We start from the raw sequence: 27,396 nt of genomic DNA on the forward strand, positions 1-27,396 counted from the left end.
TACTTTTATAGTGAAGTGTATTTCTTGTAGGTAACAGATCATTGGGTCTTTTTATTTTAATCCATTCAGCCACTCTATGTCTTCTGATTAAAGAGTTTAGTCCATTTATGTTCTATGTTATTGTTGATAACTAAGGACTTACTTCTACCTTGTTATTATTTGTCTTCAAGTTGTTTTGTATTCTTCTCTTTCTTTACTTCTTCTTGTCTTCTTTTTTAGTAAATGTGATTTTTTTTCTTTGCTGATAGAATTTAATTTCTTGCTTTTTATTTTTTTTGGAACCATTGTATGTTTTTTGATTTGAAGTTACCGTGAGTCTTACAAATACATATTATAACTTATTATTTTTAGCTGATGACAACTAACAGTGTTGACATAAATAAACAAACAAACATAAAAAGAAGAAAGACAAGAAAACATAGAAATTCCAAGCAGTATATTCCCATTCCCCACGCTTTTCAACTTTTTGTTACTTCTATTTATCTCTTATTGGTTCATCATTTAGTCCTTCTACTTAAGATCAGATTCATTTACAAACTTAGTTATAGTTTTTTAATATTCTGTTTTACTGTATACTTGCTGTATCAGTGAATTTTGTGCCTTCAGGTGGTTTTTTGTTGCTTATTAGCATCCTTGTCATTCTGATTGAAATAATTCCATTAGCATTTCTTGTAGGATAGGTCTGGTGTTGGTGAAATTTCTCAGCTTTTGTTTGTCTGGGAAAGTATTTCTCCTTTGTGTTTGAAGAATATTTTCACCAGATACATTATTTTAAGGTAGAAGGTTTTTTCCTTCAGCACTTTAAATATGTCATACCTCTTTCTCCAGGCCTGTAAGTCTTCCACTGAAAAGTCTTTCACCAGCTATATTGAAGCTCCATTCTTATGTTATTCGTCTTTTTTTCCTCCTGCTTCTTTTAGGATTCTTTCTTTACCCTTGACTTTTACGAGTTGGATTATTACATAGAATTGTATGCCTTCAAGTTCTTGTTTTTTAATATGTATAGTGACATTTATAAACATCTTTATCTAATTGTAGGTACTCATAACTTTTATAAAAATGTAACATAACATGATGACAGATTTTTTTGCAAGTGTGTAGAGTTTACAATTTTATGTTTTTAATTATTTTCATGTCCATTTGATCTTGAGAGCAGTACTATAAATTAGGTATGGCAGGCCGGGCGCGGTGGCTCAAGCCTGTAATCCCAGCACTTTGGGAGGCCGAGTCAGGTAGATCATGAGGTCAAGAGATCGAGATCATCCTAGTCAACGTGGTGAAACCCCGTCTCTACTAAAAATACAAAAAATTAGCTGGGCATGGTGGCACGTGCCTGTAATCCCAGCTGCTCAGGAGGCTGAGGCAGGAGAATTGCCTGAACCCAGGAGGTGGAGGTTGAGGTGAGCCGAGATCGCGCCATTGCACTCCAGCCTGGGTAACAAGAGCGAAACTCCGTCTCAAAAAATAAATAAATAATAAAAATTAGGTATGGCAGCTAACAGTACTGCCATTTTTAGAAAACATTTTGGAAATTCCTTCTTAAAATAATTTTAAAATTTCCGTATTCTTTTTTGTATTATGAACATGTGAGCTTCTTTAGATTAAGGGCTATATCTAGATATTCTTTGATAGTCTTCTTAGTACTAGAGAACAAGTGTTAGGGACTTAATACACACTGTTTAATAGATGCCTAGGAAATCTGGCCTTCTCTCCTAGTCCAGCCACTTTTCTCATGATATTAGAAACTCACTATTCACACTTACTGCTCTGTGTTTTCCTGGCTGGGATTCCTAGAAATTGGCAGTAAATACACAAAGAAAAAAAAGAATACTGAGTCTTTTGCCACCTGAGAAAGGGCAGATGGGTTAGCTTGTAGGGGAAGATTTCTCACGTCAGAGAGTAATTCATTATAATGAAGGGTGGTTCACCTATTCTAGTAGTTTGGTGGATTCAATTGAGCATTTGAAGTCCACTAATAAATTGAGCGAATTCATTTATTTTTTTAAGGTCAATGTACAATGGTAGCCAAAGCCCCAAAATTAGTTATTACAATTCTTTCTACAAAAGCTTATGGTCAAGTTAGGGAAACAAAATCTGTTCAGGAGAAAGGTATGAATGCAAATTCAATAGAGTGGAGGAAGAAGACATCAGATTAGGCATGAGTTGTGTAAAGGTGGATAACTCACTCAAAATTTATTAACAGGAAACACATAACTAAGATAGCTTCAGGGTGAAGTACAGCTTTCCCAAGGTTACAAATATCGGTGCATTTTGAAAGCAGAAGAAGAGGAATAGGGAGGTGTTGGAAAAGAATATGAATATTGGAGCAAAAGAATTTCAAAATTGAAAAGTGCTTGGATATTTATGACATTATGCAAGAAACAGCGTGTTTTCTTTTAAGAAGAGAAAATGGTCTACAAAGAAGAACATTCATCTTAATTTATCCAAATGAAAATTGTCCCTTTCCTCTTGAAAACACTTTGAACCTATGACTTTATAATACCTTCATACATTGCTTAACAATGGGGATGCCTTCCCAGAAATGTGTCATTAGGCAATTCTGTCATTGGACCAACATCATAAAGTATTCTTACACAAACCTAGACAATATAGCCTAATGTACACCTAGGATATATGGTGTAGTCTATTTTTCCAAGGATACAAACTGGTACAACATGTTGCTGCACTAAACACATAGTCAACTGTGACACAATAGTAAATATTTGTGTATCTAAACATATTTAAACACAGAAAGGGTACAATAAAAATGTTGTATTTACAGTATTATGCAGTCCGTCATTGACAGAGTGTCTTATAGTGCATGACTATATATGAAACTATGAATGCCTTTATCATGTATATTCTCTTATGATTTTTAAAGACCTGTCCAATTTAACAACCAAACAATCCTATTCACAATTCATACTTCTCATATGTATTATCTTGCCAAAAAATGTGCACTACTGGGTGGACCTGCTGTTTTACTATTTAGTATAGTATAGTCTGCTTTTTTTTTCAAGAGGCATAACCTTATTTACTGAACTTCAAAATAAATTTAACCTCTGTAGATAGCTTCAACACAGCTAAGTGTGATTAGATTGAGGCAGATGGGATCAGATGGAAAAGACTCATCAGATAAAAGCTTACTTCTCACTCACATTTTACCTTCATCATTTTTCTTTCCTTAATGAATCCACAGAACCCCTGCTGCATTCAGTAAAACTTTTAAAAAATACCATATGTTTCTGATAACCCTACTAACCTTCTTAGTACTTTTAACTTATTTTCCTCTTAACTGTTGCTGCAACACTTGAAGTTCATCATTAATACACTATCTAGCTGATGCCTTCTGTATCTATATCATAATTTCAACATCTTAGCTCATTCTCGATGAAGAACTTTATGAATAAACAAAGATTTAGATTATGGAATTCTTTCATCAGGGCCCAAAAGGAAGCTAATTATGAATAATACTTTTTTCTCCTAATATATACATGATATTACTGGAACTGACAAGAAGACACATGTTATATATATGCCAGCTAAATAGGAATGTGGTTTTGAAAGTTTGCTACCTTTTCCAGGCTGTCTAAAATGACTTCTGCTATTTCTGTAGGTAGGTCACACATTAACCCATTTTACTTTCAGATGTGTAAAAAAAATATGCGTGAACAAATCCTCTAGGTTATAGATAATGTAACATAGCATTTGGAAGATAGTGTATTTCAAATTGATAATGAAAAGATTTCTTTTCAAACAAACTCTTCAACCATCCTATTTCACACTGCTGATAGAAGACAATTTTAGACCAGAGAATATTCAAGTAAGTGAGTATGTCTTTTCTTGGCCTCCAATATTTTTCCAGTAAATATTCAGTCCAGGAAGAAGTATTTTAAAAACACCTAGTTATAACTCAGCACTGTGCTAGGTAATGGGAAATATACCTAGGGCACTTAGAATCTAGCTGAGAAGACTACTGAATAATTCAAAATGGTATATAACCAAATTGGTGGTGAGTGACACAAACATCATGAATTTTCTAGAGTTTAGCAATTTTTGTTCCCCACCCCCATTGGAAGGGGAAGAGAAACCAAAGTTCTATGAGCTGTGATGACCTTCCAAAAAGTCACACCTAACTGGGGGTAGGTGAACATCCAGAATCCATTATTTCTTTTCTAGACTATTGTAAAATGTTTATTTCTAAAATCCAAAGAAAGGATATGTAGGTGGTGTCTGAGTTGGTTGGAAATAGAGATATAAAGTAGCAGAGAACTGAAATCGAGTACTTGTATTGATTACTCCAAACTAGAAATAGTACTTTATTTATGAATACTTGCCAAGTTTTTGTAACTACATGATGCAGAGTATTTGAGAATTAATGCACTTATTATATATGCCATGTTCATAATTGATGTCATAATGCACTTGTAGGTTTTCACCTGAATTTGTAAGAAAATGAGTGAGAAACAGGTCTGTTGTTTTTAAAGTGCCTTCTTCACTTATCATCTTACAAATTTATCTCTGTATTTCTGTTTCTCTTAACCTTTGGAAAAGTAATCTTGTATACCTTATGCAAGTTATCTATGTCCCAAGGAAATTTGTTCTCCTTTATTTTGTCCTTTAGTTTCCAAATGGCATGTTCAACTTCAGAATGATCAGATCTTTTTCTAATAATATTCTTATAGCTTCTGATGCTTGGTTTTACATTTTCATATGGCACCACAATCTCAAAATTACTTTCATGTAAAGTGCTCTTCACTGACATACTAAATTTAATAACTAAATAGAGGTGCAGGTTTAACATGTTAAATGTTACATGTTTAATTTAACAACTATCTTGAAATATAAAACACTTTCCATTACATGTTGTTTATCCTTTTTTGGCCAGAGTTCTGAGTGAACATTTTGATTAGTTTACTTTAAATTGTAACTTACAGATTGCCATTTACTTAGCATAATACATATATTTTGGATTTATTATTGTCTACTTCATCAAAATATATTCAAAGGCCCTCCTTATAACATCTTTCATGCTCGGTTTTATACCATGTTATTATGAGTAGTATCTAAGCTATAAATGTAGACATATCCATAAACATAACATTTGCTGATATCTACTTAATTCCTCATGACAGTGATACATAAACATTTTCTCATGTAATGTTTTATAGACTCATGACTTCATTTAAATGTCTCCAGAAACATTTCTTCATGAATTAGCTAATATGGTGATATCCATTTGATTAATGATTTTTAGCTTTTCCTCAGATATCATGCATCTGCATAGTTTTGAAGGCTTGAGGCTAATATGAAGACCTGGATACAGTACTAGTATTAGGAGAAGATATTTAATCTTTCATGGCTGCCCTAAGCCATTCATCTGCTGTTGCTCCACATAGCTCAAGTGGACCCTCAATGCTGGCCTTGGTCCTGAACTGCTTTTCTTTTTTTTAAGATTTTACTTTAAGTTCTGGGATACATGTGTAGAATGTGCAGGTTTGTTACTTAAGTGTACGTGTGCCATGGTGGTTTGGTATATCTATCAACCCATCATCTAAGTTTTAAGCCCCACATGCAACAGCTATTTGTCCTAATGCTCTCCCTTCCCTTGCCCCCCACCCCCTGACAGGCCCCAGTGTGTGTTGTTCCTCTCACTGTGGCCATATGTTCTTACTGTTCAACTCCCACTTATAAGTGAGAACATGTGGAGTTTGGTTTTCTGTTCCTGTGTTAGTTTGCTGAGAATGTTGGCTTCCAGCTTCATGTCCATGCAAAGGACATGATCTCATTCCTTTTTATGGCTGCGTAATATTCCATGGTATGTATGTACCGCATTTTCTTTATCCAGTTTATCATTGATGGGCATTTGGGTTGGTTCCAGGTCTTTGCTATTGTAAATAGTGCGGCAATAAATGTATGTGTGCATGGGCATTTATAGTAGAATTATTTATAATCCTTTGGGTATATACCCAGTAATGGGATTGCTGGGTCAATGGTATTTCTGGTTCTAGATCCTTGAGGAATCGCCATACTGTCTTCCACAATGGTTGAACTCATTTACACTCCCACCAACAGTGTAAAAACGTTCCTATTTCTCCACAGCCTTGCCAGCCTCTGTTGTTTCTTGACTTTTTAATAATCACCATTCTGACTGGCATGAGATGGTATATCATTGTGATTTGCATTTTTCTAATGATCAGTGATGCTGAGCTTTTTTTTCATATGTTTGTTGGTCACATAAATGTCTTGTTTTGAGAAGTGTCTGTTCATATCCTTCACTTACTTTTTGATGGAGTTTGTTTTTTTCTTGTAAATTCGTTTGAGTTCCTTGTAGATTCTGGATATTAGACTTTTGTCAGATGGGTAGATTGCAAAACTTTTCTCCCGTTCTGTAGATTACCTGGGCACCCTGATGCTAGTTCCTTTTGTTGTCCAGAAGCTCTTTAGTTTAATTAGATCCGATTGGTTAATTTTGGCTTTTGTTGAAATTGCTTTTGGCGTTTTTGTCACGAAATCTTTGCCCCATGCTTATGTTTTGAATAGTGTTGCTTACATTTTCTTCTAGGGTTTTTATGGTTTTGGGTTTTACATTTAAGTCTTTAATTCTTCTTGAGTTAATTTTGTGTAAGGTGTAAGGAAAATATCAAGTTTCCATTTTCTGCATATGGCTAGCCAGTTTTCCCAGCACCACTTATTAAATAGGGAATCCTTTCCTTGTTGCTTATTTTTGTCAAGTTATTCAAAGATCAGATGGTTGTAGAAGTGTGGTGTTATTTCTGAGGTCTCTGTTTGGTTCCATTCGTCTAAATGTCTGTTTTGGTACCAGTACCATGCTGTTTTGGTTATTGTAGACATGTAGCATAGTTTGAAGGCAGGTAGCATGATGCCTCCAGCTTTGTTTTTTTTGCTTAGGGTTATCTTGGCTGTACGGGCTCTTTTTTGGTTCCATATGAAATTTAAAGTAGTTTTTTCTAATTCTGTGAAGAAAGTCAATGGTAGTTTGATGGGAATAGCATTGAATCTATGAATTACTTTGGGCAGTATGGCCATTTTCACAATATTGATTCTTCTTATCCATGAAGATGGAATGTTTTTTCATTTATTTGTGTCTTGTCTTATTTCCTTAAGCAGTGGTTTGTAGTTCTTCTTGAAGAGGTCCTTTACATCCCTTGTTATCTGTATACCTAGGTGTTTTATTCCCTTTGTAGCAATTGTGAATGACAGCTCATTCGTGATTTAGCTCTATTCTTGTCTATTGTTGGTATTTAGGAATGCTTGCGATTTTTGCATATTGATTTTGTATCCTGAGACTTTGCTGAAGTTGCTTATCAGCTTAAGGAGTTTTAGGGCTAAGATGATGGGGTTTTCTAAATAAAGAATCATGTCATCTGCAAACAGAGACAGTTTGACTTCCTCTCTTCCTATTCGAATACAATTTATTTATTTCTCTTGCCTGAATGTCCTGGCCAGGACTTCCTATACCATGTTGAATAGGAGGGGTGAGAGGGGCATCCTTATTTTGTGCCTGTTTTCAAAGGAAATGCTTCCAACTTCTGCCCATTCAGTATGATATTGGCTGTAGGTTTGTCATAAATTGCTCTTATTACTTTGAGCTACGTTTCATCAATATCCAGTTGATTTAGAGTTTTAAACAGGATGTTGAATTTTATCAAAGGTATTTTCTGCATCTGTTGACATAATCATGTGGTTTTTGTTACTGGTTTTTTTACGTGATGGATTACGTTTATTGATTTGAGTATCTTGAACCAGCCTTGCATCCCAGGGATGAAGCCCACTTGATCATGGTAGATAAGTTTTTTGATGTGCTGCTGGATTTGATTTGCCAGTACTTTATAGAGAATGTTCACATTGATGTTCATCAGGGATATTGGTCTGAAGATTTTTGTTGTTGTGTCTCTGCCAGGTTTTGGTATCAGGATGATGCCGACCTAATAAAATGAGTTAGGGAAAACTCTGTCTTTCTCTATTGTTCAGAATAGTTTTAGAAGGAATGGTACCAGCTCCTCTTTGTACTTCTGATAGAATTCAGTTGTGAATCCCTTTGGTCCTGGGCTTTTTTTGGTTGGTAAGCTATTAATTACTGCCTTAATTTCAAAACTTGTTACTGGTCTATTCAGAGGTTTGACTTCTTCCTGGTTTAGTCTTGGGAGGGTGTATGTGTCCAGGAATTAATCTATTTCCTCTAGATTTTCTAGTTTATTTACATAGAGTTTTTTATAGTATTCTGTGATTTTTTTTTTGTTGTTTTTTGGCTCCTAAGGGTCTTTAATGGTTCCAGTTTGTGGTCCTTCCCCCTAACCCTGGTGGCTCTGTCCCAGCAAGCAGTCAGTAGAGAGCCCCTCAGTTCAGCAGGGGCCTGGAGATGTCGACCTGTAAGGGAAGGGCCACTCTTCCCTTATAACCTCTGGTGGCTGTTAGGTGGAAGCTGTGGCAAGGGGGTCCCAAGTGCAGGGCCTCTGGGTGCTACACATCTGACAGCCAGGGTGGCTTGGGCATTGATGAAGGTGCAGGAAGGACAGGGCCAGCCGGGCTGGAGAGGACTGGGCAGGCTGGAAGTGGCTGGCTGGGGGCCTGGGAGCTGGCCCAATGATGCGGGAAACAAGCGTCCAAGTTCCCCATCCGTCTTCTCGGGGCAATGAGGGCTGGGTCCTGTGGCTGGGGCTTTTCGAAGAGCTGTCAGCAAGTAGAGGAAAGCAGGGTCCTCATCCTGCCAAACCCCATAGGAGGCAAGACTGAGCTCAGGCACACACAAGCACTGCCCAATGACCCAGCGTTGCACGGCCGGTGGGAAAACAAGCTCTGATAACACTGCTCCTGGAGATCTGCAATGGTGCAGTGGGCGTGGACCTGCAGTGTGATGTGGGCAGAGGATGCGGTGGATGCAGCAGAAGCAGCATCTTCAAGTGTGACCTGCAGTCTGATGGGGCCAGGTGGGAAGCAGGCCTCCTGAAGCTGAACACTGAGGGCCTCACGATGCTGGGCCAGGACGGCTGCTGCTTGGACTGCCCCCTTCTTGTCCCCACCTGCAATGGCCCGGGCCCGGGTCTATTTCTGTGGGGTCAGTGGTGATAGCCCCTTTATCATTTTTGATTGTGTCTATTTAATTCTTCCCTCTTTTCTTCTTTATTAGTCTAGCTAATGGTCTATCTATTTTGTTATTTTTTTCCCTAAAAACCCAGCTTTGGGTTCATTAATTTTTGAAGGTTTTTTTGTGTATCTATCTCCAGTTCTGCTCTGATCTTAGTTATTTCTTGTCTTTTACTAGCCTTTGGATTTGCTTGCTCTTACTTCTCTAGTTCTTTTAATTGTATGTCAATTTGAGATCTTTCTAGCTTTCTGATGTGGGCATTTGATACTACAAATTTTTCTCTTAACACTGCTTTAGCTGTGTTCCAGAGATTTTGGTACATTGTCTCTTTGTTTTCATTGGTTTCAAAGAACTTCTTCTTCTTTTTTTTTTTTAAGGTGTGCACTTTATTCAACTGGTCTCAAGTCAGTGTACAAGTAAGCCCAGGCTGCCTCCACCTACTCCCAGGGAGACCAAAAGCCTTCATACATCTCAAGTTGAGGGACAAAAAGGTGTAGCCACAGAGGCTAAAATATTTTAAAATAAAACAAAAATTAAAAAGTATTAAGGCAAAATTTAAAAATTTTTTCATTACATAATTTACAACAAAAGCAATGCTGTTACCTCCCCTTTGTGGACTCGGGAGAGAACTGGGTCATTCTCCTTAGAGAGAAGTGGGGTGGCTTTTGGGAGGGCAAGGGACTCCCTGTAACAGTGCATCTCACGATATTTGGAATGACTTAAAAAAACAATGTACACAATCAAGTCCTCGGCTACATTATAGAACTTTGGGGGATGCTCACTCCAACAGACTGCTGTCACCTTCACCATTCCAGTAAGGGTGTAACGCAATTAAGTCACAGTCCACCTAGAAATATTTGTGGTGGACAATGGAGGGGCTGGACTCCTCATGCTCCTGCTTGCTGATCCACATCTGCTGGAAGATGGACAGTGAGGCCAGGATGGAGGTGCCAATCCAGAGGGAGTATTTGCGCTTGGGAGGAGCCATGATCTTGATCTTCATCATGCTGGGTGCCAGGGCGGTGATCTCCTTCTGCATTCTGTCAGCAATGCCAGGGTACATTGTGGTACCGCCAGACAGCACTGTGTTGGCATACAGTTCTTAGTGGATGTCCATGTCACATTTCATGATGGAGTTAAAGGTAGTTTCATGGATGCCACAAGATTCCATGCCCAGGAAAGAAGGCTGGAAGAGCACCTCAGGGCAGTTGAACCGCTTGTTGCCGATGGTGATGACCTGACCATCGGGCAGCTCATAGCTCTTCTCCAGGGAAGAGCTGGAGGCTGCCATGGCCATCTCCTGCTCGAAGTCCAGGGTGACATAGCCCAGCTTCTCCTTGATGTCAGGCATGATTTCCCGCTCAGCCATGGTGGTGAAGCTGTAGCTGCGCTCAGTAAGAATCTTCATGAGGTAGTCAGTCTGGTCCCGGCCAGCCACTTTCAGACACAGGATGGCATGGGGGAGGGCATACCCCTCATAGATGGGCACAGTGTGGGTGACCCTGTCACCGGAGTCCATCACCATGCCAGTGGTACGGCCAGAGGCATGCAAGGAAAGCATGGCCTGGGTGGCCACATACATGGCTGGGGTGTTGAAGGTATCAAACATGATCTGGGTCATCTCGCGGTTGGCCTTCAGGTTCAGGGGGGTCTCAGTAAGCAGCACGGGTGCTCCTCAGGAGCCACATGCAGCTCGTTGTAGAAAGTGTGGTGCTAGATCTTCTCAATGTCATCCCAGTTGGTGACAATGCCGTGCTTGATGGGGTACTTCTGGGTCAGGATGACTCTCTTGCTCAGGACCTCGTCACCCATGTAGGAGTCCTTCTGACCCATGCCCACCATCATGCCCTGGTGCCAGGGGCGCCCCACGATGGAGGGGAAGATGGCCCGGGGAGCATCGTCGCCCGCGAAGCTGGCCTTGCACATGCCAGAGCTGTTGTCCACAATGAGTGCAGTGGTATCATCATCCATGGTGAGATGGCGGCAGGTGTGGATGGGCAACGGAGCGGCAAGGGCAAGGCTCTGTACTCGCGGAGCAGATGGAATCTCGGCCGCAAAAAACTTCTTTATTTCTGCCTTAATTTCATTATTTTCCCAGGAGTCTTTCAGAAGCAGGTTGTTCAATTTCCATATAGTTGTGTGGTTCCTGAGTCTAATTGGATTGCACTGTGTTTTGAGAGACCTTTTTTTAAATGATTTCTGTTCTTTTGAATTTACTGAGGAGTGTTTTACTTCCTATTATGTGGTCAGTTTTAGGATAAGTGCCATGTGGCACTGAGAAGAATGTATATTCTCGTGATTTGGGGTGGAGAGTTCCATAGATGTGTAATAGGTCCACATGATCCAGAACTGAGTTCAAGTCCTGAATATCCTTGCTAATTTTCTGTCTCCTTGATCTGTCTAATATTGACAATGAGGTGTTAAAGCCTCCCACTATTATTGAGTGAAAGTCTAAGTCTCTTTGTAAGTCTCTAAAAATTAGTTTTATATATCTGGGTACTCTTGTGTTGGGTTCATATATATTTGAGATAGCTCTTCTTGTTGAATGGATCCCTATACTGTTATGTAATGCCCTTCTTGTCTTTCTTGATCTTTGTTGGTTTAAAGTCTGTTTATCAGAGACTTGGATTGCCACCCCTGATTTTTTTTTTCTTTTTTGCTTTCCATTTGCTTGGTAAATTTTTCTCCATCCCTTTATTTTAAATCTATATGCGTCTTTGCACATGAGATGGATCTCCTGAGTACAGTGCACTGATAGTGTTGACTCTAACCAATTTGCTAGTATGTATTTTTTAATTGGGGCATTTATCCCATTTACATTTAAGGTTAATATTGTTACATGTGAATTTGATCCTGTCATCATGATGCTAGCTGGTTATTTTGCATACTGTTGATACAGTTTCTTCATAGTCTCTACATTTTAGTTTGTTTTTGCAGTGTCTGGTACTTGGGTTTTTTTTTTCCATATTAAGTGTTTCCTTCAGGAGCTCTTGCAAGGCAGGCCTAGTAATGAAATCCCTCAGCATTTGCTTGTCTGCAAAGGATCCTATTTCTCTTTTGCTTATGAAGCTTAGTTTGGCTGAACATGAAATTCTGGGTTGAAAATTCTTTTCTTTAAAATGTAGAATATTGCACCCCACTCTCTTCTGGCTTGTAGGGTTTCTTCCTGTCTCTTTCAGGTACTCCAATCAATCATAGGTTTGGTCTTTTCACATAGTCCCATATTTTTTAGAAGTTTTTCACGCTCCTTTTCATTCTTTTGTCTATAATCTTATCTACATGCTTTTTTTCAGCAAGATGGTGTTCAAACTCTGATGTCCTTTTTTCCACTTCATTGATTTGGCTATTGATACTTGTGTATGCTTCACGAAGTTCTCATGCTGTGTTTTTAGCTCCATCAGGTTATTTATGTTCCTCTCTAAGCTGGTTATTCTAGCTAGCAGCTCCTGTAACCTTTTATCAAAGTTCTTAGCTTCTTTGCATTGGGTTAGAACACGCTCCTTGAGCTCAGCGGAGTTTGTTATTACCCACCTTCTGAAACCTACTTCTGTCAATTCATCCATCTCATCTTCCGTCCAGTTCTGTGACCTTGCTGGAGAGGTGTCGTGATCATTTGGAGAAGAAGAGGCTTTCTGGTTTTTGGAATTTTCAGTGTTTTTAATCTGTCATTGATCTTTGAGGCTAATGACCTTTGGATGGGGTTTTTGGGGGATTTTTTGTTGTTGGTGTTGATGTTGTTGTTATTGCTTTCTGTTAGTTAGTTTTCCTTCTAACAGTCAGGCTCCTCTTCTTCAGGTCTGCTGTAGTTTGCTGGGGTCCATGTTAGACCCTGTTCACCTAGGTATCACCAGTGGTGGCTGCAGAACACCAAAGATTGCTGCCTGCTCCTTCCTCTGGAAGCTCCATCCCAGGGGGGCACTGTCCTGATACCATCTGGAGCTCTCCCATATGAGGTGTCTGTTGAGCCCTGTTAGGAGGTCTTTCTCAGTTATGAGGCATGGGGTCAGGGACCCACCTGAGGAGGCAGTCTTTCCCTTAGCAGAGCTAGTATGCTGTGCTCGGAGAATCCCCCTTCTGAATCAGCTGCTCCCTTCAAAGCCAGCAAGTAGAAAAGATTGTCTGCTAAACCTGAGACCATAGCCACCTTTTCTCACAGGTGCTCTGCTCTGTCCCAGGGAGATGACAGCTCTGTCTGTGTGCCCCTAACTGGAGCTGCTGGATTTCCTGCAGAGATGCTCTGCCTCGTGAGGAGGCATCTAGAGAAGCGGTCTGGCCATGACCATTTAGCTGCACTCTGGTGAATTCCACCTAGTCCAAACCTCCCGGTCTCCTTAGTACTACCTGCTAAAGCCACAGTAATGGCGGTCACCCCTCCCCGCTCCAAGCATGGTCATCCCAGGCAGATTTCAGACTGCTGGGCTGGCAGTAGGAATTTCAAGCCAAGTGGTTCTTAGCTTAAGTTCTTGTGCCACTGGAATATGTAAAAACTCCTGCAGCTCAGTGTCTGCCCAAACAGCCACCCAGTTTTGTGCCTGAAACCCGGGGTGCTGCTGGTATAGGCTCATAAGGGAATCTCCCAACCTGAGGATTACAAAAATCTGTGAGAAAAGCATAGTACTTCTGGTGGGTAGCACACCCCCTCACTGTTTCCTTTGACTGGGGGAGAAAGGTTCCCCTGCTCTGTACACTTCCCGGGTAAAGATATGCCCCACCCTGCTTCGGCTCATTCTACATGGGCTGTACCCACTGCCTAGCCAGTCCCAGTGAGATGATCTGGGTACCTCAGTTGGAAATGCAGAAATCACCCACCTCCTGTGTTGGTCTCCCTGGGAGCTGCAGATGGGAACTGTGTCTGTTCGGCCACTTTGGCCCCTCCTTCCTGAACCACTTTTCCAAAACCATTGTGTACCGCTTCTCTATTCCTCCAGCTTCTAACCTTGTATTTACTCTTTAAGATATTGGTTTCTCTGCCCTTCTCATCCTTTGTTTCCTTCCCTAAGTGCACTTTAAATTCTCCCATGAAGATCCTATGCAATTCAATAAGATATTGTTAGCTGTAGGTAGTACTCCAGTAGATTTACCCCACACAGAAAGAGGAGGAGAATGGGACTCATCTAATGTAAAATTTAAAACCTGAAATCTAATTGTGGTATCACTTTAATACCACTTAGTGAGATATTAAAATTGTTCTTTTCCTTTTTCCTCTGCCTTCGGTTTCCTCACACGTAGAAAAATAATCCAATCATGTCAAATGCTGTATGTAATGCTGAACTTTTACTGTATTTGTATGAAACTTGGCATTTGGAGTCAGTGGTTTTCAAGTGTAGGTTGCTGACGGTCCCTAAAGGTAGTCAGTTATGATATTTTCTACATACTCTATCATTCCCAGAAAACGAATTGATAAATAAAAAATGCTCAGTAACTATTATTGTCCTTATTTGTTGGTTCAACTTGATGAAAAAGAAAAAAGTTATTTTCCAAATAGTTCTGACAATATCTTGCAACTGAAGCTAGGAAAAGAGGTTTTCCAAATGCCAAAATAATGCTTGAGGATCCTAACTTAGCTGAAGAGCATAGCCCAGCTGAAGAATATACTCAATAGTCATTGTAGCTGGTTTATTTCCTCCTCAAATGCTGCACATCTACACTAACCATTCCCAGACTCAATGTAAGAATATTACTACTCAGCTTAAAGTGGCTCTAAACTTTACATGATTGAATAACATGTAATAACAGTCAAGTTTTAAAAAAATTCAGTGAGCCATGTTGACGTGTCATGAATCCAAACTTAACTTATTTTCGAAGGTTCCTTTAGTGACTCAGATTCTATGAAATCAGAAGAAATCGGAGTGTTGGTAAAACTAAAAAAAAAAAAAATTTAAATACTTTAAGTTTGTGTCTTGATTAGGTATTTTCATTTATTTTTGAGGGGAAACAAATACAAGTTAGGCCAAAATATTACTACTTAGAAACAGCCATGAAAATCCAGTGCTTTATTAATATTTGAAAAGAAAACTGGAATCCTAAAAAATTTTAGGCAGGCATAAGTGGACAAGTTGTTTTCTAAAAAGCTGAACATCATGTACTCCACACTCCTTTTAAAAACCCAAACTCTCATCTCTCTCGGGTGCTCTGCTGCTGTTTGAGGTTTCAGATACTCTTGTAAACATGTGCTTGTATGTTTTGCCCTCAAACCCTTCAAATCTCATTACTAGTCTCTTCTTGCACAAACACCACAGTCTAACTTTTTTCCTGTTTCCTTCATAGTGTCTTCTTATCTAAAAATGAACTTTTTTTCTTCCTTCAGATAAGTACTAGTATTGAGAAGGATTCAATCGTTTATCTTACACCACTGGGTTCCACCAACATCTCTTTGACTTCACCGCAAATTTCCCTTTTTCTTTTCGAATAAAACACAGCAATGGAGCACTCATTACAGACCTGTGTAGATAGCAGTTACAATATTATCATTTTTAAAAAGAATAGAAAATGACATGAAATCGATCTGGTACATTGGTTTAAAATAGCATGAAATCACTTGGATTTGTACATGGTTTTATTTCATACTATGTGTTTCAAATGGCTCCCATTTGAGTACTAGTTGAGCCTCCCATTGTATTTTGTTCTTATTCATATTTAGCATGTATTGATGGAATAAAACGATACTTTTTAAGCACTAAGAAGAATACCCCTCCAGCAGTTAGGTTTGATGATACATTCCTAAATTGCCCAATTGTAAAAACAGATTGACAAAAAGAGTATTATACTGTAAGATGAAAAACAAAACTATAGACCTATAAAGCGAGTTACAAGACAAGATTTCTGCATTCCCAAAGGCAAATGATGCTAGGGAATTTTTCTCAGATCAAAATTATCCTTAAATAATTCACATTACCTGCTTTTAGGGGACTGTAGCTCGACTATAAACTATTAATTTTTGATGCTTCAAGTTGTATTTCTATGTGTCAAATTGTGACATAAAATGTTGTTTGCTATCATAGGGGATGGATTCATACTGTTTTAACATATTAGCTTGAATAGAGAAATTTCTTTAGTGATTTCTCGTTTTATAATAATAAAATGGAATTTTATAGCCAATAAAAGGCATTTGCCCTGATAATTTGTGTCACAATCACCAAATACACGACTATCAAAATATCTATTTATGCCCTTCTTACAGTTACAGAGTGACATTTATCACTTACTTTTAAGAATATGTTTAAGAATCAGCAACCAGAGCAATATGGAAAAATCAGTGAATGATGTGTCAGAAAATCTTTTTTTTCCCTAGATTCTTTTGCTCATTAGAGAAACCCGAAGTAAGCTATTTAGCACATTGCTTTTCCCATTTTATCATTTGACATAAGGGAATTATATCAAACATTCCGAAATACTGTTTTGAACTTTAAAATAATGTGGCCGAAAGAGTATTCCTCATCTCTCTGTACCTAAAAATACATCTGAATCATTTCAACCGAATTCTCCATCATTTTATCTGATGCCACTTATATCTACGTAAGCTCTAGATCCTGCCATTTTTTCCTGAGCATTGTATCTCAAGTGTTGCCCACTCTTTTTCTTTTGCCAGGTTTTTCTCCCTTTGCCAAATTCCCTTTTAATTCTTTCCAGAGGCAAAGGGTTGGACTTTGGAACAAATATTAACTGTTCTCCAAGGGGATATAATTAATATCAATTTTGTAATTAATCCAAACAGGCATCTTAGGGAAAGCATTTAATTCAATTAAGCAAGGATTTTCTGAGCTGTTTCCTTTAATTTAAAACTACACCCTGCATTACACATATCTTCGTTTTAAAGCACCACCCCACTTTTATTATATTCAAATATCCTCTTTACTTTTACGCATAATGAAACTTTATAAATCCAGGTGACTTAAACATGGGGATGGCGATATAGATCTTTTAATTCTGGAGAATTCTAAATTATAGAATGCTATTCTTTTCCAGCAGCTGTAGAATATTGAAGACAGTACTGGGCAGTTGGCTATCTTTTGTGCAACATAGAGGACCATGTCAGTAGTATTAAGGAAAAAACTCATAAACCATAAGAGCATTTTTATCCATTCTACAGACTGAGAAATTGCTTCTGGTAACTAAGGAAGAGGCCCACTTAGCCCACTCACATACTATTGCCTTTTAATCAACTTTATTAAGGTGTAATTTAAAAACAGCTAACTGCATTCATAACTGAAGTTTGACAAGTTTTGACAAAAATATACTCCCATGTATCTAAAACCACAATCAAGATACAGAATACTGCCAAAAATATTCATTTATACTTTTACCCAGGCAATCTCTTCTCCCCACCCCCGATCCAGGAAGCCAGTCATCTACTTTTACAGTTTAAAATTTTCTAGAGTTTCTCAAAAATAGAATTATGCAATATGTTCTTTGTGTTTCCACAATCTTTTGGTCACCATAATGTTTCTGAGATTCATACGTTGTTGTATTTATTAGTAATTCCTTTTTTTCTTTCTTTCTTTCTTTTTTTTCTTTTTGCCCAGCAAGGTTAGTTTCTTTTCTGCAGAAAGGGTGCAACTTGCTGGCAGTCTTGCCACGAGAGCACACCTGAGCAAAGGAGATGAGGACATTTATAGCTTTCATAACCTGTCACAATTGCCCTACTGCTGTGTCCAGTTTTCATAGGCCAGAAGGGACCTCATATTCTATGCCTGACCTGATTGGCTAAAAACTTGAAAATTTCCTGAATAGATAATGAGGAAAGAAGGCAAGGAAGAAGAGGAAGCTAGTTAGGAGAAGATCAGGAGGGTTTCCAAATAAGGAATGGCACACACCAGGGATGGGAGCTTGCCGAGTTCTGTTCAAACATGCCAGAGCTAGTCAAGGTAGCCGATTTAAGATATAACTGATGTAGAGAATATATATACATGGGTATATGTTTATGCTAATAGTGGATAATGGCCATAGAGCAAGAGATTGTAACTCCTTAGGATGTAGTCTAAGATAAAAACTTGGAAGAAGAACTTTCCCATCTCTCACACCCAACTCCTGAGATCTTTCTGGGAAGCTGCTGATCACCAGCTTCAGGTGTTTTCTTTCTATTGTGGAAATACAATAGACTTACATATGGCCCTGTCTCTTGTGACCTTACTTAACTCCCTTTATATTTCTAATAGCTTCTTCTTGTGATTTCTTACAAAGCTTCTCTTTGTTATTTGCAAAGAGACAGAGTTTTACTTCCTTTAAAATAAATCTGTATATTTTATGTTTTGATACTGATAATTGGTCTCTATTTTTTTTCTTTTTCCATGATTATTCTAGCTAGTGGTTTTTCAGTTTTATTGATCTTGTTGAATAACTGTTTTTTGGTGGTATAAATTTTTTTCCGTACTCTTCTGCATTCTATTTCTTTGATATGTTTAGTATTTCTTCTTTCTGATTAGAGTGGGTTTAATTTTCTTTTTCGTGTTTCTTTTATTTATTATTTTTTATAATTTTAAATTTTATTTTGGATTCAGGGGTAGATGTACAGGTTTGTTATCTGGGTATATTGTGTGAATTTTCTTGTTTCTTAAGGTGAAAATTTATATCATTTATTTGAGAAGTTTCTTCCTTTCTCTTGTAATATTTTAATAATAGGAATTGTTCGCATCTTCCTAATTTTTATGTTGCTATTTTATTTTCATTTAGTTAAAATTATTTTCCAATTTCCTTAGCAGTTACTTCAAGTCTTGGATAATTTGGAAGTGTGTTGTTTAATTTCTAGATGTGTTTGTTGAGATGATACACTTTGTATAATTTAAGGTTTTTGAAAAATATTTATTGATACTTATTTTATTGACTTAGAATATAGTATATTTTGGTGAATGTCCCATACACACTTGAATGAATGTGTATTCTATTGTAGTTAGATGGGAAGCTCCATATAGGTCAATAGATCATGTTCATTGACAGTGCTGCCCAAATTGTTTCAGCTACCAAGATAAGATGTTGAAGGCCCCTGTTGTAACTTTGGATCTGTCTTATTATTATATTGTAGCTCTATTAGTGTCTGTTTGGGGTATTTTATTTTTTTGTGGAGTTTCACTCTTGTTGCCCAGGCTGGAGTGCAATGGTGAGATCTTGGCTCACTGCAAACTCTGCCTCCTAGGTTCAAGTGATTCTCCTGCCTCAGCCTCCTGAGTAGCTGAGATTACAGGTGCAGTTCACCATGCCCAGCTAATTTTTGTATTTTTAGTAGAGACATGGTTTCATTATGTTGGCCAGGCTGGTCTTAAACCCCTGACGATGTGATCTACCCTCCTCAGCCTTTCAAAGTGCTGGGATTACAGGCGTGAGCCACCACACCTGGCTTGTTTTGTGTATTTTTAAGCTCTATTATTAGGTGTATACCACTTTAGAATATGTATGTCCATGAGTTAATTATCTCTTTATCCTTATAAAATGTCCCTCTTTGTCCCTGGCTCTGAAGTCCGCTTTGTCTAGGTTAAATGGTTACTCCAGGTTTCTTCTAATTATTATTTGCATTAATGTTTATATGGATGTTTCACTTCTATGGATAAGCAAATTTATTTCTATTTCCATGTGACTGCAATATAGTATCATGGTAAAGACCTATAGATTCAGAGGCCAACCTAGTAAACATGAGTTTAATTTGTTCTGATCTTTTTTATTTTAAAAAAGATCAGAACAAATTAAACTTTATTGAAGTTCATACTGGTGTTACTACTTATAATTGCTTCAAAATAGAAGATAAGATAATACACACACTCTTTTACAAGTATGCTTAAAAAAGAAAACCTTTCTCATTAAGTAATCAATAAATTACATTCTTCTTAAGACATACCCTAAAGAGGAGTACTAAGGTTCTTCTCATTTTAGTACTTGAGACACAAGACGTCATTTTTTATATGCTTACACTCTTCAAGCTTAGCTGATACAGGTGTAAAAGCCTTCTTTTAATAGCAAAATATAGTACAAATAAAGAATTCTACTTGGGTTTTTGTGGACATAAGAAGTATAAAATAGAAAAAGAAATTATTTCATTATCAAAATAATTCACAGGCATTTAAGACCTCAGTTCTATCTGAGTGATTTACAGTTCCGTATAGAAAAGCAAGAGTAACATTCTGTCTGTAAGAATGCATGTACGACAGAAAGGGGCTTTGGTTGTTCTCTGCTTTCTCTCCAGTGTATACAAACATACTTAGCATGTTTCTGTTGAATGGATGAATCCAAGATTTATGTGTTAAATGTGATGCTAGACAATAGGGAAGAGTGAGATATATATATAGTTTCATATATGTGTGTGTGTGTGTGTGTGTGTGTGTGTGTGTGTGTGTATAGCTTGCCATCAAGGAGCTTATATTCTAGTAATGAGAATGTGTAGCTGGTGGAGGGGGGCAACAAATGAAGAGAGACATGGCAAGTGGTTTGAAGAAAAATTTTTTTAATTAACAAGAAGCGAAGTGTCAAAGACGGGTGGGGAAGCATTAAAAAATAGTTTGGTAAAGGACGTTTTCTCCTTTAATAAATGCAACATCTGAGCAGAAAGACCTGGAGGAAGAGAGTGCAATTCCCATAGGCTTCCTCAGGAAGGAGACTTTCAAGTAGAAACAGTGACACGTTGGAGAGGCTCTGATGTACAGGTGCATTTAGAAGGTTCCACAAATAACAAGGAGCCTGTGTGACTGGGTGCAGTGGTAGGAAATGAGTCAGAGACACAGTGAGGGCTTTGTTCACCTTAGTAATAATTTTTTTATTCTGAATGAGATAGGAAGCCATTAGAGGTTTTTGAGCAGAGGACAGAGACGATCTGACAGAAAGAGTGATATGATCTGATTTAGCTTTTGTGGGGTCTCAATTTCCAGGTATATTAATTGTAGAACTCAGGTTTTCAAAAATGCTTAACAATTTTTCCTTTGAAAGCATCAAGAAAATTTATTATCATCTAACCACATTATTTAGACTTGGGGTCCTCTTAGAGCCTTGGGAATGATCTGTTAGGAGAGGAATCTAGAGGTTTAAGCTTCATTAGTTTCATAATAAATCTACCTCTGAATCTCACTAGTTCTAACAGGTTCACTCTCTTGAAGCTTTAAGAATAATTTGTAGGGGTGGCGGTGTCAAGGGTAGAAGCAAGGAATTCCCTTTGGAAACTATTGCAATGATCTAGGCAAGAAATGATGGTGGCTCAAGCCAGATGAACATGGTAGCGGTGGATATGTTGAGAAGTGGGTGGATGCTGAATATATATGAAAGGTAGAGTGGAGAGAATTTGCTGATGGATTGAATGTAGAATATGGAAGAAGGGAATGTCAAGGATGACAGTGAGGTTTGGGCCTGAGTGATTAGAAAAGGTACAGAGGGGCCAGATTGTGATAGATCTACAGGACCCTGGGATAAATCTTAATGAACAGGCAAATAATCCAATTTTTAAAAAGACATTTGTGTGGCATGGAGGAAACAAAAAGACTGAATTAAAACAGATTCTTGCCTCCCACCACCCTCTTTTTATTTTAGTGTTCCCCTCCCCTTCATCTAAGATGGAAATCTTATTTAAAACTAAAATGCTGATGTCTCTCTTCCAATTATTAATTGAGAAAGAAACTCAAATTCTTTTCTTTCCTATGTCTTGTATTTGGAAAAGCACTGCTGCCCACTGCAGCGGCCCGCACTCTCTGGTCAATATTTGTTGGTGCACGACAGACTATAGGAATTTCAAGCCCATGCAGCAGAAGGTAGCTATTAACAATCCAGGAATCACTGAGGCGAGTGCTGATTGTGACAGCCATGCACCTCTCTGCATATTATTCTGTCACTGTTTCCCAGGAACTGGAGATTTCTTTTTTTTTTTTCAAGAGGAGGTCTTTGAAAGCTCCCCAGTTTTCTGCGAGTTATTTGCATGATGATATTTGTTTCAGTCAGGATAAAGAAGCCACCTCTCAGGCCTCCAGAAGTGTTTACTGCATTGTCTGGTAGGTCCAAAGCTACGTCCAACTTCATATGTTATTCTTTAATAACAACGTCTCATCTCGTAAGAGTGAAACACGGAAAGGCTCAGTAGTATCAACGGCCAGGTAACTGCACCATCAGGAGCTCTCTGTTTTACATGAGGCTCTGGCTTTGAGAATACTTGAGAGTTAGCAAATTTGCTTTTGGTAGAAAAACATCAAAGTGATTCATCAAATTAAATTTGGAGGGGTCATGCAGAGGAGAGACCAATGAGGTTTTGACTCCTGTTTTCCCTTTCTAAGGTATATTAGCAAAGATTATTGATAAAGAGCGAACACTTAAAACTAAAAGGAAATTTAATATAAAACTGTCTTAGGTGCAGAGTCATAATGGCTGAATAATATCTAGTGAAATCATAGTCTTTTAATGTAGTTTTCTTTATTAAGAAGAATGAAATATTTTCCCCAAGAATGTGTGTCTGTCATGAATACTTTATTTTGTGGTACACGTAGGTCACACCAGAAATTACTGTTTTATTCTGAAAATGAAAACCAAATGAATCTCAGCTGGCCGTTTGAAGGAAACAAAGCTTCATTGTTTTATCCTTTTAATGGAGAGCTCCCCACCATCAATTTGTCTGCAGACTCTATGAAGCTGTTTATTACTTGCAAGCTTCTGAGAGCAGATGAGTAACAGCAAGATTTGATAACTCAACTTTATGTGTACCAATCTACCTTGGCTGGACAGAGGAAAATGGAGTTTTATAGGATTTTCCATGGCTCCTACTGACTAGAGTCACTTAGGAGTACATTCTGACCTATAATAATTTATGAAATTTATAGCTACTTAAGTTTGTCTGGACAATTTTTGGCTGTTAGAAGGGTAAATAATTTATTTGAAGATGATAGCAAGGTCATATTAAATACTTCATCAGAAGAAAAGCAGTTGCAATTACATCATGCTCTCTGACCAAATGGCACCCTCCCTGTGAGTGAGGCAGGCTCTTCCAGAGCAGGGCTGCAGAACTGCAGCAGATTAGTGTAAGTGATGCAATTTGAGTTGAGTGGACCGAGTTATGCCATTAACCAGACGATATCAATGACTCCGTTAGGGCACAGCCTTCCTCTGATGGTCAGCATTAGCTTGAAATTGTCTGTTGGGAGAAATTAGACAGCCCTGAATTACAATTCAGCCTACCCCATGACATTGCTTAGGCTAAACTTTCAACGTGGTGAAGAACAAAGCCTGGAAGGGAATGAAGAAAAATCCATAGCCAACTGTTGGAAGTTTCCTTCTGACAGACAGAACACCAACTGAGGATAAGAATCAAGGTTTCTGTCAGCTGGGAGTTGAAGCAGGAACTGCTTTGGAGATTATGAGCATGATGGGGTATTAGTCTCTTTAAAATGAAAAGTGGGAAGTTGTAGTTAGGGAGGCAGGTGCAGTCTTTAGCAGCCTCCCAGACCTCCGAACAATTATAAGCTGATTTCAGCAAATATTGGTGATGGTAGGCTTTATTCCTTTTGAAGGTAGCTACATCTTTTGACATACTTCAAATCATGAGAAGAGTTTATGTCCTAGCACATTTTTTTTCTGTATCTCAGTAGTTCCCTAATGCCAGCTCTAGATACAAAAACACTCTGGCTCAGTAAAAGTGAGATTTACTTTTAGTAATAAGGTACAGATCATTCTCCTGATTCATAGACACAATTTCATATGTTCTGTTTGAACTTTTTACTTTTATTAAGGTTATATGCTAAGTTATAATTTTCATCAGATTAATCATAACCCTTTCTTACACTGCACTTAACATCACATATCTTGAAGAGTAAAAATCTCAGAAACTGTGAAATCATGTAATTTGAATCCAACTTCACTGTTCTTCACTGTTATATTATATTGACAGTATATCAAGCATAAGTTTTAGTTTAAACTAAAATCAGTAAAGTTCTGTCTCTGACTTCTAGAAATAATTTGTTAGAGATTGAAACAAATGTTTTTACATTTAATCAAGAAATACCAGCATAAGTTTGGTTAATCCTGCTTGAAACTATACTGTTACTTAATATGTATAATTAAATTCATACTCATTTTAATTCATTTGTTAAAAAGCATTTATTGAGTTTCTACTATATGCTTGGCACTCTGCTTAGGCACTGAAGCATTTTGTACACACACACACACACACACACACACACACCCCACAATAATCACTTCAAGAAATACCTAGGTTATTATAGGGCTATAAGAAATAAGCATAATTAATTTCAAGGCAAAGTAGAAAGTGATATGTTTTAAGCAAGTACAGGTAAATTGAAATGGAAATCCAGGAGAGAATATTTGCAACTAGGGAAAGCTTCATAGGAGATGTAACGTTGAATTGGACTTTGAAGGACAGATAAAAGCAAATACATTCCAGGCAAAGAATCAACATGAGCAAAGGCACAGGGGTGGGATCTTATACATGAAAAGGGGGAACTCAGGTTGACTCTCTTACTTGACTTCTGTTCTTTAAAAGCACTCTTTCTGGTCAGGCATGGTGGCTCATGCCTTTAATCTTAGTTCTTTGGGAGGCCGAAGCAGATGGATCACTTGAACCCAAGAGTTTGAGACCAGCTTGGGCAACGTGGCAAGATTCCATCTCCACCAAAAAAAAAAAAAAAAAAACAAAAGAGGACACTCCTCCTACCTTTCACAGCTCTCACAAAATTAGGATAAAGGTGGCTTGTGTCTCATCAACTGGCTCTTAGCTGCGTAAGTTGGTCAAATCAGAGATAACTGGGTTCAGAATTACTGAGGATTTTATTGCATGTGCATTTAATATGCAATAAAAGGCCTTCTTTGACGTTAACATTTTGTATAACAAGAACTACTACCGCCAACAACAAATGCAATTTGTGGAACAAATTAGAAAAAATAAATTGAAGCTATGAGCATTTGTATTCCCACAAAGGCAAAAGTGACCAATGTAAAAATCCTTAAAGACAAGTTACTAATATAAAATGTGAGCAATAACTAGATAGTATCCAATTAAAATATGTTTTAACGCCAGAGGGAAATCTGACTACCTAAGATGAGGAAATGGAGTTAATTGCTTCACTAGCCAGATCTCATTGAAGAGTCTCAAAGAAATATGTTTGTATAATCAGTATAATGCACAGCATTAAATGTTAATGGGGCTCACTTCATTGCTTTTGCTTATCAAAAAATGTCCTGAATTAGAGACAAAGTTGATAGGTATATCTGTCCATAATATCCTAGCTTAAGTTAGGAAATCTGATTTTCACTTTCTTTTCCATTTCTATGATTGCTCTCCTCTTACACATCTCTTTCTGCTCCTCTGTCTCACCTGGAATATCCAAACTTCTAGGTCTTCACTATCACAAAGGAAATTAGGTCAAGGACTGTTTCACAACCGTTGCATTTTGCTTGTGTAAGAATAACTGTCTAGGCTGGACATGGAGGCTCACTCCTGCAATCCCAGCACTTTGGGAGGCTAAGGGGGGTGGATCACGAGGTCACCAGATGGAAACCATCCTGGCCAACATGGTGAAACCCTGTCTGTACTAAAAATACAAAAATTAGCTGGGCATGGTGGTGCATTCCTGTAGTCACAGCTACTCAGGAGGCTAAGGCAGGAGAATCCCTTGAACCCAGGAGGCAGAGATTGCAGTGAGCCAGGATGGCACCACTGCACTCCAGCCTGGTGACAGAGCAGGAAGTACTCTGTCAAAAAAAAAAAGAATAAATATCTAAACACAGAGATACATTGGTATTTTTGAAACTTTAACCTTTAGTGAAGCAGTTATTTATCTATAGATAGTCCTCTCAGGTATGCCTTGACCATTTGATGGTTGAGGCTAGTCTTCCCAATGGGTGGCAATAATTTTTAGAGTGACTGTTGAGCACAGGTTAAATATCAGTCAAGTAGAGTTTTTTCTTCAACGTCGTCTGCAAGGAAAATTTTGTATGTCCCATTAGGAAAAAGACTATCATTCCTACACCTTATTCCTTTGAGGCTTTCATCAATAATAGCTTTCCCTAGGAAAACACAAATGACAGTAATTTCAACTCCACAAGTGCATCATCTCATTGAGTTTAAATATTCCAAGTGTAAAAATCTGTTCCTTGGAGTAGATTCTGAAGGACATCAGCAACCTACAAGGGTAGAGTTGCCCCAGCAGAAATGATAACAGCATCATCGTTGCTGATGATGACACAACATCCCAGCCCCTGTGCAGTTGGAGCTGTCACTCCTGCTTCAGTGTGAGGATCTTGTGATCAAATACTTGTGTCATTATCTATGGGAATTTCAATTTAAAAAAAAAAATTGAGAACAGCGTCTCGTTACGTCACCCAGGCAGGAGTGCAATGGTGTGATCTCAGCTCACTGCAACCTCCACTGCCCAGGTTCAAGTGATTCTTTTGCCTCAGCCTCCCAAGTAGGTGGGACTACAAGCACGCACCACCAGGCCTGACTGATTTTTTTTTTTTTTGTATTTTTAGTAGAGACGGGGTTTCACCATGTTGGCCAGGCTGGTCTCGGACTCCTGATCTCTCAGTTGATCCACCCGCCTCAGCCTCCCACAAGTGCTCGGATTACAGGTGTGAGCCACCGCACCCGGCCTTAACTTTGAAATTAAAGTTTTGGCATTAGGCTTAGTTAGAATGTGTAGAACACTTATTATATATATGATTAGAGAGAGGTAAAATAGGAAGGGAATGGAGCTAACTCTTGGTATCAGGCAATTATGTCCATGTTCACAATGAAAACCTAGGTTCTCATCGCCACTTATTAGCTGCTGACAATAAGTAGGGTTGCCGTGAGGATTACATTAGATAATGTGCATTAGAAATTGACATATCTAGCACATAGTAGGCACTCAATAAATGAAGCTTTATTGCAATGTTCTTTTACATTTTGTAAATTCTGCGTGTATACACACACACACACACACACACACACACGATTGAACTGAGAAACAGAACCAATAAGATAAATATAGACAGATATATATAGAGAGAGGGAGATATAAATAAATATAGATAGAAAGAGACAGATAATCTATATATATTTATATCTATCTCTATCTTTCTCTCAATCTGTATCTATTCTATTGGTTCTGTTTCTCTGGGGAACCTTGACTAATATATCTAAGGACTCTCGAGGTTTATGGAAACTTCTCCCTCAACCCACTTGAAATCCCCTGGAGGAGAGATTTTGAAAATAACTTGATTTCATTGCTTCAGTGTAAAACTTTGCATCTCTTATAGAATGATTTTATCATTCTTGTAGTAAGCAGGAGATAGAAGCCCATTTATTTCAATATCTACAGGAAGTGTTAAATACAATG

At 38.1% G+C, this 27,396-nt stretch overlaps 1 long non-coding RNA gene and 2 pseudogenes across 4 annotated transcripts in view; 1 reads left to right on the forward strand and 2 right to left on the reverse strand.

Annotated features, from left to right (window-relative positions):
- Nucleotides 1-27,396, forward strand: part of LOC103794583 (uncharacterized) — a 455,426-nt gene that overhangs the window by 420,343 nt on the left and 7,687 nt on the right. The gene's annotated exons all lie outside the window — the stretch shown is intronic.
- On the reverse strand, nt 8,410-9,808 carry LOC100397155 (sharpin pseudogene; annotated as a pseudogene).
- Nucleotides 9,957-11,080, reverse strand: LOC100397527 (actin, cytoplasmic 1 pseudogene; annotated as a pseudogene).

The sequence above is a fragment of the Callithrix jacchus genome, chromosome 7 (genome assembly GCF_049354715.1).
Source record: "Callithrix jacchus isolate 240 chromosome 7, calJac240_pri, whole genome shotgun sequence".
Lineage (NCBI taxonomy): Eukaryota > Metazoa > Chordata > Mammalia > Primates > Cebidae > Callithrix > Callithrix jacchus.